Below are 18,279 nucleotides of genomic sequence, written 5' to 3'. Positions count from 1 at the left end.
ATTAAGTACAAGTGAGAACAATCCAGCGAAGGTTAAGTCTGACACCAGCCCTTTTATACGGAGCTGTCAGACGCTTCGACCAATAGGATTAAACCTCTGTTCCTGTTGGAACAGAGGACCTTGGTGGAAACCACTATAGTTAGAACAAGTATCTAACATTTATAATACAAAACAGCTGCTGTTGTGACTTAATGAAGTCTTTTTCCCCCAGTGAGTGATATATCCTCAAACAATTGACCTTCCTGAAAAAGGCCGAATGATCAGTCTGGTGGGATTTCCTCTGGACCAAGATTTCTTTAACTACTAATAAGGGAACCATTTTCCTTTCATTTATATGACTCTCCCAGGTTAGGCATAGTCTTAGTATCACCCCACAAGACCCTCCATACAACAATGGTCTGCAAGAAGCTTCAGGAGCAGCTGGGGGACAGGGTTGAAATCACTTTGCTGTTTAAATGGCAGCCATTTTGGATTTTATTTTTTAAACAGATAATAAGAAGTGCATATTACTCTTAATCAGTTTGTAAAATTATTATCTTTATTAAGCTAAAATAAACTTTTTGCAGTGACAGCCTTTTATACATTTTGAAGATCTGTCTCATTTCTGAGACTTCCTTATTGGTAAATAAATAATAATAATAATAAACATAGTTATTATATAAATAATAACTATGCCGTCGATATAGTTTACTTGGACTTCAGTAAGGCTTTTGATAAGGTAGACCATAACCTACTACTAGAGAAAGTAGAAGCATGTGGGTTAGACAGCATCACCACCAGATGGATTCGTAACTGGCTGACCAACCGCACTCAACGTGTAGTCCTCAATGGAACTGCATCTTCATGGAGGGAAGTATGCAGTGGAGTACCCCAAGGCTCTGTTTTAGGCCCAGTACTCTTTAACATCTTCATCAATGATTTGGATGAGGGAATAAATGGGGAACTCATCAAATTTGCAGATGACACCAAGCTGGCAGGAATAGCCAACACTCCAGAAGATAGGCTTAAGATAAAGAAGGATCTTGACAAACTTGAACATTGGGCACTATCTAATAAAATGAAATTCAATGGTGAAAAGAGTAAGGTTCTACATTTAGGCAACAAAAACGGAATGCACAGGTACAGTATAGATGATACCTTGCTCAGTAGTAGTAACTGTGAAAGGGATCTTGGAGTCCTAGTGGACAACCATTTAAATATCAGCCAGCAGTGTGCAGCAGCTGCCCAAAATGCCAAAACAGTTCTAGGCTGCATAAATAGAGGGATAGAATCAAGATCACGTGAAGTGTTAATACCACTTTATAATGCCTTGGTAAGGCCACACTTGGAATACTGCATTCAGTTCTGGTCTCCACGATGTAAAAAAGATGTGGAGACTCTAGAAAAAGTGCAGAGAAGAGTAACAAAGATGATTAGGGGACTGGAGACTAAAACATATGAAGAACGGTTGCAGGAACTGGGTATGTTTAGCTTAAGAGAAAGAAGGACTAGGGGAGACATGATAGCAGTGTTCCAATATCTCAGGGGTTGCCACAAAGAAGAGGGAGTGAAACTATTCTCCAAGGCACCTGAGGGTAGAACAAGAAGCAATGGGTGGAAACTAATCAAGGAGAGAAGCAACTTAAAACTGAGGAGAAATTTCCTTACAGTTAGAACAATTAATCAGTGGAACAGCTTGCCTCCAGAAGTTGTGAATGCCCCAACACTGGAAGTCTTTAAGAAGATGTTGGATAGCCATCTGTCTGAAACGGTATAGGGTTTCCTGCCTAGGCAGGGGGTTGGACTAGAAGACCTCCAAGGTCCCTTCCAACTCTACTATTGTATTGTATTGTATTGTATTGTATTGTATTGTATTGTATTGTATTTTAAATGACAGGGAAGAGGGTTGTTGGAGACAAGTTAAAATAAGGAAGAATGGAGGGTGTTTTTTTTTTTAACTTTGATGGAAAACATAAGAATATAACAATCTGTGGTTTTATTTATTTATTTATTTATTTTGTGCTCTGCAGCTTTGGATTGTTTAGTTGTGGGTGGCTGAAAGTTTTCAATTTGTATAAATTCTGATTGGCCAGGAAGCATAAACAATGTATTAAAAAATTATTCCTTGACCACAAGAGGGGGCTAAGAACATGAAAAATGGTTTATTATGGTTTATTAAATTTATAGACCGCCCCCTCTCCCCATAGGGACTCGGGGCGGTGTACAGACCGTTCGTGTATAAAACAACAAAACATAACATAAAACATCAGACAAAACAACGCACACATACCGTCTGTATATACAACCCAAACTAATTAAATAATTAAAAACAATTCTAAAACCAGTTTAAAACCCCAAAATTTAAAATTTAGAAAGCCATCCAGGAAGGTCAGTAGTGGGTGTTCCCTGTAAGTACAATTACAATTATAATTAGGCCAGGCCGGCTAGTCGAAACAGGTGGGTCTTGAGTTTCTTGCGGAAGGAGCGGAGATCCAAGGTGGTTCTAATATCGGGGGGGAGGTCGTTCCAGAGGGTTGGGCCCATCACAGAGAAGGCCCTATTCCTAGGCACCGCCCGCCCACACTGCTTAGCGGAAGGTACCTGGAGGAGTCCCTCTCTGTGAGAGCGGATTGGTCGCAGGGATGTGTGGGGTAGAATGCGATCCCGCAGGTAACTAGGTCCCGAGCCAGGGAGCGCTTTGAAGATGACAATCAGCACCTTGAAAGGCAGCCGAAAAGCCACAGGCAGCCAGTGCAGCTCACGCAGGAAAGGTGTTACATGGGAGTACCTAGTATCCGCGCGGCTGCATTCTGAACCAGCTGGAGCCTTCGGGTACATCTCAATGGGAGCCCTATGTAGAGAGCATTGCAGTAATCAAGACGGGAAGTCACCAAGGCATGAGTGACTGTGCGAAGGGCGTCCTGCTCTAGTAGGGGGAGCAATTGGCGCACCAGGCGAACCTGGTGGAACGCCCCCCTAGCCACGGCTGTCACATGATCATCTAGCGTCAGCCGGGAATCTAGAAGGACGCCCAAATTGAGTGCCCTATCCGCCGGGGGCAGTTGTTCCCCCCCGATGGCCAGAGATGGAACACATTGACTAAAGCGGGGCACCGGTAGCCACAGCCACTCCGTCTTGGAAGGGTTGAGCTTGAGTCTGTTGTCACCCATCCAGACCCGCACAGCTTCCAGACACCGGGACATCACCTCGACGGCTTCGTTGGGGTGGTTCGGGGTAGAGATGTATAGCTGAGTGTCATCTGCATACAGATGGCACTCAACACCGAATCCTCGAATGATCTCGCCCAGCGGTTTCATGTATGTGTTGAACAGGAGAGGTGAGAGGACCAACCCCTGTGGCACTCCGCACGTGAGCGGCCTCAGGGTCGACCTCTGCTCCCCTGCCAACACACATTGCGTCTGACCGGAGAGGAAGGAGGAGAACCACTGCAAAACGGTGCCCATCACCCCCATCCCCTCCAGCCGATGCAATAGGATACTATGGTCGATGGTATCGAAAGCCGCTGAGAGATCTAACAGGACTAGGATGGAGGAACAACCCCCATCCTTCGCCCTCCAGAGATCATCCACCAATGCGACCAAAGCCGTCTCAGTGCTGTGGCCGGGTCGAAAACCGGACTGGCGCGGGTCTAGATAGGTAATTTCCTCCAGGTGTCAAGGGAACTGCTGCGCCACCACACTCTCAACAACCTTCGCTAAAAAGGGAAGGTTGGAGACAGGACGATAATTGGCTAACTCTACTGGGTTCAGGGAAGGCCTCTTAAGTAGGGGCCTCACCACCGCCTCTTTCAAGGCGGCTGGTAGGAACCCCTCCCCCAGTGAGGCATTCACCAGACCCAGGAGCCAGTCTCGTGTAGCCTCCCAGGCTGCCAGTACAAGCCAGGAGGGACACGCGTCCAATAAACATGTGGTGGCCCGCAGTCGCCCGCGTAGCCTGTCCATATCCTCGGCGGCAACAGATTCAAACTCCTTCCAGAGTGGTACCTCAAGACTCGCCTCCGGTGTCTCCCCAAGATCACTGAGGGGGACCCATTCGCTCCGGATCTGAGCGATTTTGTCCTGCAGATATTCCCCAAATTCCTCTGCCCTACCCTGCAAAGGGGCTTCCCGCAGCCTCTGTGAAAGGAGGGAGCGGGTCACCCGAAACAGGGCGGCAGGGTGGTTTTCTGCAGAAGCTATAAGGGTGGCGTAATATCGACATTTAGCCACCCTTAGTGCCACAAGGTAGGTCCGTAAATGGGCTCTTACCTGTGTTCAGTCAGATTCGGCACGAGAGGATCTCCATCTGCTCTCTAGGCGTCTCTTGTGGCGCTTCATCACCCTCAGCTCCTCGGTGAACCAAGGGGCCAGGGTGGTTCGCTGCCACCGGAGAGGCTGCAAAAGCGCCACCCGGTCCAAGGCCCCGGCCGCCGCACTGTTCCATGCGGCCACCAGGTCCTCCGTCCGGGAGCGGGTCAGGGGTACAGGAAGTGGCCCAAGCTCCGTCTGGAACCTTTCTGGTTCCATCAGTCGCCTGGGGCGGAACCATCTAAGATCTTCTGGTTCCGCCTCCCCGTGATGGGGGGTAGCGTCAGGGAAGTCAAGTCGGAGAAGCGAGTGATCTGACCATGACAGGGGAGTAATAACCAGATCCCCTATTCCCAGATCACTCTTCCATCGACCAGAGATAAAAACAAAGTCCAGCATTTGGCCTTCCTCGTGTGTGGGGCCCTGAATTATTTGGGTCAGGTCCAAGGCTGTCATGGAAGCCATGAAATCCCAAGCTACCTCGGATGATTCACCCGTCTATGGCAGGTTGAAGTCCCCCATAACTAATAGTCTGGGGGTCTCAACCGCCACCTCTGCAATCACCTCGAGGAGCTCTGGCAGGGCCGCTGATGCATAGAGAGGAGCCAAGTATGCAATCAGCAGGCCCAACTGACTCCCTGGGCCCCATCTCACACCTAGAGTCTCACATCCGGATATCTGAGGTACGGTGAATTATCTCGGTGCCAGGACTTCCCGTATAATGACCGCTACCCCACCACCCCTACCCCAGGCAAGAGGCTGATAGAATACACGGTATCCTGGTGGGCACATTTCCACGAGGGGCAAACCCCCCTCGTGGCCCAACCAGGTTTCCGTGATCCCTGCAAGGTCCGGCTCCACCTCAGAAACCAGATCATGGATGAGGGGGGCCTTATTAACAACGGACCTTGCGTTACACAACATCAGCTTCATGCCCCGGCTCTGTAAGCCCTGACCACCTAGAGTGCGGGGGTTGGTACAAACGACCGGGCGTATCCAGCGCCCGCGGTCTCCCAACCGACTGCAGAATGTTCTTCTGTCCTCGCATCCACCCCTTCCTGCGACCGTTGTGATATAGGAACCCTCTAAAGGAACATCATACTGACTCCCCTCCCCAACTCCGCTCTCTTCCTCCTCAGTCCCACCTGTTCGCATGGCTCTGCTCCTCTTCCTGGTCTGGCTAAGCCCTCCCCCCCGGATCCCCTTAAAACACTTAAAAAACATTTGCACAAAAACCCCCGGACCCTCCTCTTCCTCCACCTCTCTGGATTAATGCATCCATCATTAAGGTGGGCCCTCGAAAGGGCAGAGGGCCATATTTGAGAGAGGGGGTACTCCCGCAATAAAATCAGGTCTACCCTTGAGTAAAAATAAACCATAATTCAGCAGGGCCTCAGATCTATTGAGGGTGCTACAGATGTTAAAATCACTTTAAAAGATGTTAAAATAGATGCTGCTTACAGCACTGAGTCCAGGTAAAAGGAAAATGCAGAGAGATGCAAAAAGCCAGGGCCGGGGTATCTATGATAAGAACCAAAAGTCCTAGGTGGGGATGATGGATATAGCAGACCAGTCAATCAGTCTGTAGATGGTTAAAGCATAGGTGGGCAGTAGAAAAACAGTAGGAAGCAGGTGGTCGGTGGATGGTAACCCGGGGATAGTAACAGGGGGCAGATGGTCAATGATGGTAGATGAAGGGCCTCTACATTCGCTCCTCCCATCTCCTTCGCTCACAATATTTAGTCCAGGGAACACAGAGTTACTACTCAGGAGAAGTGAGGAAGTGGCTAAGTTTCCAATATTCGTGGAAAAGCTTGGAAATCACATACAATAACATCTAATGCAATTGCTCCAGGAAATGTTCGTTTTAAAAGTTAATAGAAAAGTTTATGCATATCAAAGCTATCCAATTATATACAATCTCTGAGAAATAGGCTAGAACCATTCACCAGGTACAGGGCTTTCTGTGTTCTGAGATCTATCCATATGAGGTATAAATCCCCAACTGAAGTTTGTGATGATGTAGCCCAGAAACATATTTAACTTCAAGTGGTTCTCGTTTAACAACTATTCATTCAGTGACTGTTCAAACATATGAAGGCACTGGCTGAATGAGTGGTTTTTATGACCTATCCTTGCATTTATGTCAATCACAATGTCCCTGCAATCATTGGTCATCATTTGCACCATTTTCTGGCTTCCCACAAGCCAAATTAGTGGAGAAGGTAGGCAAAGGTCGCAAATAGGAACCCCGTCAAGTCCTCACTGAACAACCTGCAGTGAATCATTAAATGACGGCAACCAGAAATGCCATTGCTAAGTAGTGCAGGCATGTGATATTGTGCTTTATGATCCTTATGTAGCTTAGCAATGGAAATTCCTGTCCCAATTACCATCATTAAATGAAAACTTACCTATAATGCATTTGAAAAAGCATACTATCTCCTCTGCTGCTGGCCTGAATGCCTACAGTAAGTCTCCACTCCAAGAGGAGTTGCAATGAATTGAGATTGTTTATTTTCTTCAGAAAAGCAACATTTTTTTTTTGTAATTTGTGGTTGTGCTTTTTGTAGTTTGTGATTGGTTTTCTCTAAGGATAAAGCCAGATGCAACTGTCAACTTCTTTAGAATTGTACATACTATAGTTTTCATATGTTTCTATCCTCAAAGTAATAGGGAAAAAACACATTTTGGTGCAGGTCACTGAGCTCCAAAAGGGTGTATATTATTGCAGTGTATATTATTCATCCCCGTTCTAAACTTTAATGTGCTTAATTATCAATATGTAGCTTTGGGTCATTTTGCTCAGTAAATAAATGAAGAAGTAAAATGTTTTTGACTCATTTGTTTAATTGGGTTTGACTTTGTATAACTAAGGGCTTGTGCGGAACATTTTAGGTGATATTTATGCAAAAGATGTTTGATAGGATTCACCTTTTTTTAAGCCATAGGCAGCTTGAAGAATGCCTTCAGGTAGTCCTCGACTTACAACAGTTCATTTAGTGACTGTTCAAAGTTAGAACAGCAGTGAAAAAGTGACGTATGACCATTTGTCATATTGAAGCCCAATGCAGCATCCCCATGGTCACATGATCAAAACTGAGACACTTCTAGTCCAACCCCTTGCCTAGGCAGGAAACCCTATACTGTTTCAGACAAATGGCTATCCAACATCTTCTTGTTGGGGCATTCACAACTTCTGGAGGCAAGCTGTTCCACTGATTAATTGTTCTAATTGTCAGGAAATTTTTCCTCAGTTCTAATATATCTCAATCAAATCAATCAATCAATTTATTAGATTTCTAGACCGCCCCCTTTCTCCAGATGAGATGTAATATAATAATATATCCACAATACCTGATTCTTGTAGAAGTGCAGCATGTATTAGCAGCATCCAAGGGAAGAGTTTCTGGGGGACCATATCTCAAGTTGTGTTCTGCTAATCTAAAGAAACAAGAAACTTGAGAATTTATAAATGTTCCAATCCAAACAGGAAAAATTTTAGCATGCAATTTGATCTTCTATCTTCATCCCCTAAGTCTGTATCAAGGAAGTTAGTAATATTTTCATTTCACAATATTTAGTCCAGGGAACACAGAGTTACTACTTAGGAGAAGTGAGGAAGTGGCTAAGTTTCCAATATTCGTGGAAAAGCTTGGTAATCACATACAATAACATCTAATGCAATTGCTCCAGGAAATGTTCGTTTTAAAAGTTAATAGCAAAGTTTATGCATATCAAAGCTATCCAATCGGGCGACGGGGAACCCTACACCGTCCCTCCCATGGCTACTAATTCCTTTTTCTTGCGTTTCCGGCAGGAGGTTGAGGCATGGGACGCGTTTTTAGAGCGTTTCGAATGTTTCTTAATCGCCCATGACCTCTCAAGCCTCTCTCTCGAGCGGAAACGGGGCATTTTTCTGAACTACTGTGGCCTTGAAATGTTTGCCACCGCCAGGGCTCTTTCGTCGCCTGATCCAGCACACACGGTGCCCTGGGATCAGCTCCTACTTAAATAAAACAACACTACGAGCCAGCGCCTTCTCTCTTCGCCCGACGACAATACTTTTGCCGCTGTATACAGAAGGAAGGACAATCTGTCGCGCAGTACGTGGCCACCCTCCGCGCTGAGGCGATCCACTGCAAATTTGCCGATCTCGAGGAAGCCTTACTCGAGCAGTTCATCTATGGCCTACGCGATGTCAAACTGCACCGCCGCATTTTAGCCCGACCAGAGCTCACATTGAAAATCGCCGTGGATGACGCTCTTGCGTATGAGATGGCTGATCAATCCACCCCAGATTTCAGCCACTTCGCCCAGACTCCACAGGCACCCTACAACGCTGCCTACGCTGCTCCGTCCTCCTACGCTCCGTCCACCGCTTCTTCCTACCGCACAGACATCGACCAGGATATCGATCGCCTTCAAGCTCTCTCCGCTAAAGACGGGCGATCCTGCCTCAGCTGTGGCGGCCGCCACCCTCGCTCAGCATGCCGTTTCCGCACTGCACTCTGCCACCAGTGCGGCAAGAAGGGCCACCTTGCAGCTGTCTGCCGCTCCGCGCCTCCAGACCGACGCTCTCAAATCTCGCAGCCTCCGCCTCCCCGCGCCCCGGCTCCTTTGCCATCGCGCCGCCAGCACTCTCTCTCTGTGGGGGACCCTGCTGAGGCTTTTCCTGAGTGGCTTCTTGACTCGGCCTCTTCATCTATGGAGGGCCGAGGTAAGCTGCACCTTCCAATACGTATCGAGGGTGTCCCTTGCTCTATGGAAGTGGACACTGGGTCGGCCCGCTCCATTATGTCCTGGGACACCCTTCACTCTCTCCTGCCCTGGTTCCGCCACCAAAATCTTTCCCCCCCTGACTGCCGGCTGCGTGATTACCAGGGCAACTCCATTGAATTACTGGGGTGTGGACGCTTCCAAATCGCCTACGGCTCCCGTCGAGCTCGCCTGCCCCTATTGATTGTTACGCATCCCCTTGCCTCCTTGCTGGGGCTGGACTGGTTTAAAGCCCTGGGCCTCTCCATTTCAGGGGTGCATTCTATCGCTGCCTCCCCTCCTTCCCCCCTCCCTTCTCTTTCCTCACTCCTTTCCGAATTCTCTGATGTCTTCGACACCTCCCTGGGCTGCTATACGGGCACGCCCATTTCCCTCAACCTCGATCTTTCTGTGGCGCCCATCCGCATCAAAGCCCGCCATCTACCTCTAGCGCTTAAAGCAAAAGTGGACGCGGAGGTAGATAAGCTCATAGCCCAAGGCGTCTTAGAACGATGTCTGTGCGGTAGATTTCTCTCCATAGGAGACGCCGATTGTAGTCCCTTTGAAGTCCGACGGATCCATTAGGATCTGCACGGACTTCAAGTCGACTGTCAATAAAGCCCTCCAATCACACCCTTACCCCGTGCCCGTGGTGCAACACGTCCTGTACTCTTTGGGTCAGGGACGGGTTTTCGCTAAACTCGACCTTGCGCAGGCGTACCAACAACTGCCTGTGGACGACGCCACCATGCTTGCGCAAACCATTGTAACCCACCGCGGCGCATTTAAATGCCGCCGCCTACAGTTTGGCATCAGTGAGGCCCCGGGCATATTCCAAGGGCTCATGGAGCGCTTGCTCCATGGCATTCCCGGGGTCACTCCCTATTTTGACGATGTTCTAATCGCCGCTCCTGACCGATTAGAACTCGCCAAAACATTGCGCTCAGTTCTCCAGCGCTTCCGCGCTGCCGGACTTCACCTAAAACCTTCAAAATGCAAGTTAGGCGTCCCTGCTGTCACCTTCCTGGGGTTCCTCATCGATGCCAACGGCATCCACCCCGACCCCTCCAAAGTCGACGCCATTCTCTCTGCCCCCACCCCTTCCAACAAAGTAGAGCTCCAAGCCTTCCTGGGGCTCCTTAACTTCTACTCCTCTTTTATTCCCCACAAAGCTTCCCTTGCCGAGCCTCTCCACTGCCTGCTAGATTCCTCCACCCCTTGGTCCTGGACAAGCCGCGAAGCGCATGCGCTCGCGGCTGTCAAGCGCTCGCTCACTGCCCCTCCTGTCCTCGCTCAGTATGACGAGCGATACCCCTTAGTCCTCGCTTGCGATGCCTCCCCCTTCGGCGTGGGGGCTGTTCTCAACCACGCCTACCCGGACGGTTCTGAGGCACCTATTGCCTTTTATTCCCGCACCTTATCAAAGCCTGAGCGAAATTACAGCCAGCTTGATAAGGAGGCACTTGCCGCCGTTGTAGGAGTAAAACGTTTTCACTACTACCTCTATGGCCGCCCCTTCTCCCTTGTCACGGACCACAAGCCCCTCCTCGGCATCATTGCCGGGGACCGTCCCACTCTGCCCATTCTCTCCCCCCACATGTCCCGATGGGCCGAATTCCTATCCTCCTACTCCTACACCCTATCCTACAAGCCTGGGGGCCACATTGCCCACGCGGACGCGCTGAGCCGCTTCCCTCTACCTTTGCCTGTTGCTGACCCTGCCCCCACTTACTCCCTCTGCGTCCTCGAAGACCTCAGCCTCCCGGTGTCTGTTTCAGACATCGCTCGGGCCTCCCTTGCCGATCCCATTCTCTCCCACGCTATGTCCGCTGTCAGTCGAGGTTGGTCTACCGCCTCCTCGGACTCCCAGCTCTTGCCATTTTTCCGCCGCCACCTGGAGCTCTCTGTCCTCCAGGATTGCCTGCTCTGGGGCAACCGTGTGGTTGTCCCTTCCTCCCTGCGCAGCGCAGTGCTGTCTCGCCTCCATGACGGCCATCCAGGCATAGTCCGCATGAAGAGCCTCGGCCGCGGGTATGTCTGATGGCCGTCCATGGACGCCGATATCGCTTCCTAGGTACAACGCTTCACACCATGCCAGCAAGTACGCGCCGCTTCACCGGCCGCTCCGGCCCGGGAGTGGGAAACCCCTATGGGCTCATGGAGTAGTCTTCACATCGACTTCATGGGCCCCATTGAGGGCCGCTCCTTTTTCCTTGTTGTGGATGCGTGGTCGAAATGGGTTGAGCTGTTTCCTATGCCCAGCTCAACCTCCTCGGCCACCATCCGTGTCCTTGACTCCTTATTTACCACCCATGGGCTGCCGGACGTTATCGTCTCCGATAACGGCCCGCAATTTTCCTCTGCTGAGTTTCCCTCCTACCTGTCTTCTCTCGGCATTCGCCACGCCCCCGTCTCTCCCTATCACCCATCGAGCAATGGCCTGGCAGAACGGGCCATCCGTTCTGCCAAGGAAGCTTTTGCTCGCATGTCCTCCCTGCCTTGGTCTTCACGACTTACTTCTTTCCTCCGCTCCCAACACTCTACCCCTTGCCCTACTACCGGCAAAAGCCCTGCCGAACTTTTGATGGGCCGCCGCCTTCGGTCAACTCTTGACCGCCTTCACCCCCTTTATTCTCCTCCCTGCCCTTCCCAGCCCTCTCCCCCGAGGTCTTTTCTGGTGGGGGAGGGGGTATTTGCCCGCAATTTTACGGGCGATCCCAAATGGCTACCTAGACGAGTCACTGACAATACGGGGCCCTGTTCTTACAGGGTCCTCCTCTGCGATGGGAGACATTGGCGGCGGCACATAGACCAGCTGCGTCGGCGACCAACCGAGGGGCCTGAAAACAGACCACCACCACAAAAACAGCCAGGCCCTGACAACGCCGCCTGCCGGCCCGACCATCCAAACACCGCTGTCTCCGAGTCCGCGCAGCCCAGTCCCGGTGCGCTGGCAGCCTTACCGTGGCGTGCTGGTGTCTGCCGGGGGGCGGGCCAGTTGGGGACTCCACGCGGCCGACTCGTCATCAGGGCGGAGCCGACACTCCTCTCTCCTCCAGCGAGGCACCATCACTGCCAAGGCGTTCCCAACGCATGCACAGACGACCATCATATCTCGATGATTACGCCTGCGCAATCCAGGGGAAAGGTGTGTTGTGTCCTGGCGAGCCTGGCCAGCAGAGGGCGTTAGTTCAAAGAAACCCTCTGATTGGCCCAGGCACGCCTGCCGGTCGGCGGGAAACTTCCCTGTTTCCATTGGTTCTCCGTCTGACAGCTGCCGGTATAAATAGCTGTCAGACAGCTTTGGTTCCTCGGTTCCTGTCAGTTCTTGTTAACTTAATAAATGCGTTAAACTACTTCTGCCTCCGTCTCCTCAGTGACCAGACTTAACACAATTATATACAATCTCTGAGAAATAGGCTAGAACCATTCACCAGGTACAGGGCGTTCTGTGTTCTGAGATCTATCCATATGAGGTATAAATCCCCAACTGAAGTTTGTGATGATGTAGCCCAGAAACATATTTAACTTCAAGTGGTTCTCGTTTAATAACTATTCATTCAGTGACTGTTCAAACATATGAAGGCACTGGCTGAATGAGTGGTTTTTATGACCTATCCTTGCATTTATGTCAATCACAATGTCCCTGCAATCATTGGTCATCATTTGCACCATTTTCTGGCTTCCCACAAGCCAAATTAGTGGAGAAGCTAGCCAGAGGTCGCAAATAGGAACCCCGTCAAGTCCTCACTGAACAACCTGCAGTGAATCATTAAATGACGGCAACCAGAAATGCCATTGCTAAGCAGTGCAGGCATGTGATATTGTGCTTTATGATCCTTATGTAGCTTAGCAATGGAAATTCCTGTCCCAATTACCATCATTAAATGAAAACTTACCTATAATGCATTTGAAAAAGCATACTATCTCCTCTGCTGCTGGCCTGAGTGCCTACAGTAAGTCTCCACTCCAAGAGGAGTTGCAATGAATTGAGATTGTTTATTTTCTTCAGAAAAGCAACAATTTTTTTTTTTTTGTAATTTGTGGTTGTGCTTTTTGTAGTTTGTGATTGGTTTTCTCTAAGGATAAAGCCAGATGCAACTGTCAACTTCTTTAGAATTGTACATACTATAGTTTTCATATGTTTCTATCCTCAAAGTAATAGGGAAAAAACACATTTTGGTGCAGGTCACTGAGCTCCAAAAGGGTGTATATTATTGCAGTGTATATTATTCATCCCCGTTCTAAACCTTAATGTGCTTAATTATCAATATGTAGCTTTGGGTCATTTTGCTCAGTAAATAAATGAAGAAGTAAAATGTTTTTGACTCATTTGTTTAAATGGGTTTGACTTTGTATAACTAAGGGCTTGTGCGGAACATTTTAGGTGATATTTATGCAAAAGATGTTTGATAGGATTCACCTTTTTTTAAGCCATAGGCAGCTTGAAGAATGCCTTCAAGTAGTCCTCGACTTACAACAGTTCATTTAGTGACTGTTCAAAGTTAGAACAGCAGTGAAAAAGTGACGTATGACCATTTGTCATATTGAAGCCCAATGCAGCATCCCCATGGTCACATGATCAAAACTGAGACACTTCTAGTCCAACCCCTTGCCTAGGCAGGAAACCCTATACTGTTTCAGACAAATGGCTATCCAACATCTTCTTAAAGACTTCCAGTGTTGGGGCATTCACAACTTCTGGAGGCAAGCTGTTCCACTGATTAATTGTTCTAATTGTCAGGAAATTTTTCCTCAGTTCTAATATATCTCAATCAAATCAATCAATCAATTTATTAGATTTCTAGACCGCCCCCTTTCTCCAGATGAGATGTAATATAATAATATATCCACAATACCTGATTCTTGTAGAAGTGCAGCATGTATTAGCAGCATCCAAGGGAAGAGTTTCTGGGGGACCATATCTCAAGTTGTGTTCTGCTAATCTAAAGAAACAGGAAACTTGAGAATTTATAAATGTTCCAATCCAAACAGGAAAATTTTTAGCATGCAATTTGATCTTCTATCTTCATCCCCTAAGTCTGTATCAAGGAAGTTAGTAATATTTTCATTTCACAATATTTAGTCCAGGGAACACAGAGTTACTACTTAGGAGAAGTGAGGAAGTGGCTAAGTTTCCAATATTCGTGAAAAAGCTTGGTAATCACATACAATAACATCTAATGCAATTGGCTTCCGGTTCCGGCGGCTGACGGCGACGGGCAGAAATTGCTCGCCCCGCGTATCCCCGGTGGGCTCCCCACTCCTTTGGGGGCACAGGATGCCCCGGAGAGGCGTTCTGCCGTAGGAGTGGCATGGCGGGAGGACCCCTGCATCGGCGGCGGCTGTCAGGGGGCTCTCGCTTCGCTCCAGGCACCGAGGAGCGCGAAGGGGAGGCGCGCTGAAGCGTCTTCGCTGTGAGGCTGTCCGGAAGAAAAAAAGATACTTGAAGGATGCAGCGGCGGTGCGGTGAGGCGTAGACTCCCTTCATACCTATTACCAAGCCTAAAACTTGTCAGTTGTGTTAATTGGAACTCTTGTTTAACTTGGAGAAGTGCGGCTGGAGGGGAGGGGGATTCCCCCCCCCCTTGGACAAGCGGCTAGAAACAAAAGTGCTCGTAGCCCCAGGGAAGGAGGAGGGGGAGAGCCAAACCAAAGAGGTCACACTCCAACTAATGGATCTTCAGACTTAAACCCTTAGGCTTTAAGAAAATGTGATCTTTGGGAATTTTGAATTCTGAAAACTTTATTTGTTGCCTCCGTACTCGAAGTTGGCAGGGCAAGATGGCACACTTCCGTTGTCTTCATGAAAGTTGAACTTGACTCCATCTTTTAGCTTCAGGCTTCCGGTCTTTGTCTCCGTGTTATTTGGATACTTCTGTTGTGGATTGTTTGCTTTTGAACTTTCTGGAGTGAAAAACGTCTGTTCCCTGCCAGGGTGATTAGAGAGTTCCCTTGTGCCTGGTCTCTCTACCCCCCCGAACTCCTTTGGCTGCTCTACCACCTGACTGATTCTTCTCTATACTGACTGGACTCTTTATTACTAACAATGACATCTAAAAGACCACCTCCTGGAAAGTCCGGCTTTGCTGCCTCTGCCCCGACATCTGCAACCTCAAGTCCGAGCACACAATCAACATTGACAGCTTTTAAACAAGTTAAAACTACGGACTTGGAGTTTCATCAAATGTTTCAACAAATTCTACAGGGACAAGAGGAAATTAAGAAACAGCTGAAGGAGATGAAAGAAGAAATTAGAGGGAACCAGGAAAAAATTAATAAGAACTCACAGAGATTGGATCTCTTGGAGCAGGGGGCGGCTGAGATGAGGGGGGGGGATGGAGGGCGTGCAAAAGGGAAACAAAGAGCTTGACACCCAACAAATGAAAATAGAGTTTGAGAGAATGTCCTTTTATCTTAGATTTCAGAATGTGATGGAGACAGATGATGAAAACATTAGGGACATCATGACAACTATCTTGGCTGAGTATACCCAGAAAGAAAAACAACAGATGGGGTGGGAAATAGAGCTGGTCTATAGAGTGAACTCCACATATGCTAGAACACACAATGTCCCCAGGGAGGTGCACATTAAATTTCTTAGGAAAAGCACAAGAGATGAAATTCTGAATACACAAAGGGGACAAGCCCTGATGTACAAAGATAAGGAGATAACCATACTGAAACAGATCCCCAAGAAAGTGAGGGAGAAAAGAAAATATTATTCGCAATTGGTGAATAAATTATACCAGAAGGGGGTGTGGTTTCGTTGGTTGCTGCCTGAAGGTATGTTAATATTCTGGGAGGAGACAAGGGTCAGAATTAACACACCCATAGAGGCGCAGGCCTTTATGGAAAAAAATTAATTACTCCTAGAAAAACCAGAAGACATCGCAGTAGATACACAAGACACGGGAGGGGCCGGAGCACTGCCAACGGGGGGAGATGGGGCGACATCAAGAAAGTTCAGATCACACAAATAAGTAAGAAAATCCACATGATAAAATTGATTGAAATTATTTTTGAATTTACCACACTGACTATATGTTATTATGTAATATTTGAATGCTATGCAAATGTACACCATGAGTCTGGAGGGGGCGTATACCTACCGCAGTTTGCGGCTGCCACAATTTGTAACTTTCCCCATACCTTTTCCTTTTGCAAAACACCAAAAAACCAATAAAACTTTGTTTAAAAAAAAAAAATCTAATGCAATTGCTCCAGGAAATGTTCGTTTTAAAAGTTAATAGCAAAGTTTATGCATATCAAAGCTATCCAATAATAAAAAAATCTCTGAGAAATAGGCTAGAACCATTCACCAGGTACAGGGCGTTCTGTGTTCTGAGATCTATCCATATGAGGTTATGGATATTAATTAACCCAATTAATTCAGGGCCCCACACACGAAGGTGGCCACAGTCTGGACCTTGTTTTTGTATCTGAACAGTGGAAGAGTGATCTGGGAAGAGGAGATGTAATCATCACTCCCCTGTCATGGTCAGATCACTCATTTCTCCGGCTGGACTTCCCTGGCGCCACCCCCCACCGCGAGGAGGCGGAACCAAACTGTCCAAGTTGGTACCGCCCCAGGCGCCTGATGGAACCGGACAGGTTCCAGACGGAGCTTGGGCCATTCCCTGTAGCCCTGACCCGCTCTCGCTCCGAGAACCTAGTGGCCGCCTGGAATAGGGCGGCCGCTGGGGCCTTGGACCGAGTTGCGCCTTTGCGGCCTCTCCTGCGGCGACGACCCACCCGGGCTCCTTGGTTTACCGAGGACCTGAGGGTGATGAAGCGCCATAGGAGACGCCTAGACGGCAGGTGGAGGTCCTCACAGTCCGAATCTGATCGAACACATGTAAGAGCCTATTCATGGACCTACCTTGTGGCATTAAGAGTGGCCAAACGTAGATATTGTGCCACTCTTATTGCGTCCGCCGATAACCGCCCTGCCGCACTGTTTCGGGTGACCCGCTCCCTCTTATCACAGGGAACGCGGGAAGCCCCTTTACAGGGCAGAGCAGAGGAGTTTGGGGAATATCTGCAGGACAAAATCGCTCAGATCCAGAGCGGATGGGCCCCCTTCAGTGGACCAGAGGAGCCGTCAACAGTGAGTCTTGTGAGACCATTCTGGGAGGAGTTTGATTCTGTTGCCCCCGAGGATTTGGACAGGTTGCGTGGACGGCTGCGACCGACCACATGTTTAATGGACCCGTGTCCCTCCTGGCTGGTACTGGCATCCTGGGAAGTGACACGAGGCTGGCTACTGGGCTTGGTGAACGCCTCATTGGGCGAGGGGTCCTTACCTACCGCCTTGAAAGAGGCGGTGGTGAGGCCCTTACTCAAGAGGCCTTCCCTTGACCCGATGGAGCTAGCTAATTACCGTCCAGTCTCCAACCTTCCCTTTTTAGCGAAGGTTGTAGAGAACGTGGTGGCACAGCAGTTTCCACGACACCTTGAGGAATCCGAATATCTAGACCCACGCCAGTCCGGCTTCCGGCCCGGACACAGCACGGAGACGGCCTTGGTCGCGTTGGTAGATGATCTCTGGAGGGCCAGAGATAGGAGTTGTTCCTCTATCCTGGTCCTATTAGATCTGTCAGCGGCTTTTGATACCATCGACCATGGTATCCTATTGCGCCGGCTGGAGGGGTTGGGAGTTGGAGGCACCGTCCTGCAGTGGTTTGGCTCCTACCTCTCAGACCGGACGCAATGTGTGTTGGCAGGGGGGCAGAGGTCGACCCTGAGGCCACTCACTTGTGGGGTGCCGCAGGGGTCGGTCCTCTCGCCCCTCCTGTTCAACGCATATGTGAAGCCGCTGGGGGAGATCATCCATGGTTTTGGGGTGGAGTATCATCTGTACGCTGATGATACTCAGCTGTACATTTCCACCCCAAACCACCCCAACGAGGCTGTCGAGGTGATGACCCGGTGTTTGGAAGCCATCGGGGTCTGGATGGGGGACAACAGACTCAAACTCAACCCTTCCAAGACTGAATGGCTATGGCTACCGGCACCCCGGTTCAGCCAGTTGATACCATCACTGGCCATAGGGGGAGAGCAATTGCCCCCTGTGGAATGGGCACGCAATTTCGGCGTCCTCCTAGATGCCCAGCTGTCAATGGATGACCATGTGGCAGCCGTGGATGGGGGGGGGGTTCCACCAGGTTCGCCTGGTGCGCCAATTGCGCCCCCTACTGGACCGGGATGCCCTACGCACGGTCACTCATGCACT

This window comes from Natrix helvetica, assembly GCF_964273705.1.
Source record: "Natrix helvetica genome assembly, chromosome: 5".
NCBI lineage: Eukaryota > Metazoa > Chordata > Lepidosauria > Squamata > Natricidae > Natrix > Natrix helvetica.
The sequence above is the reverse complement of the archived record's forward strand: the minus strand, read 5'-3'. Positions refer to the sequence as shown.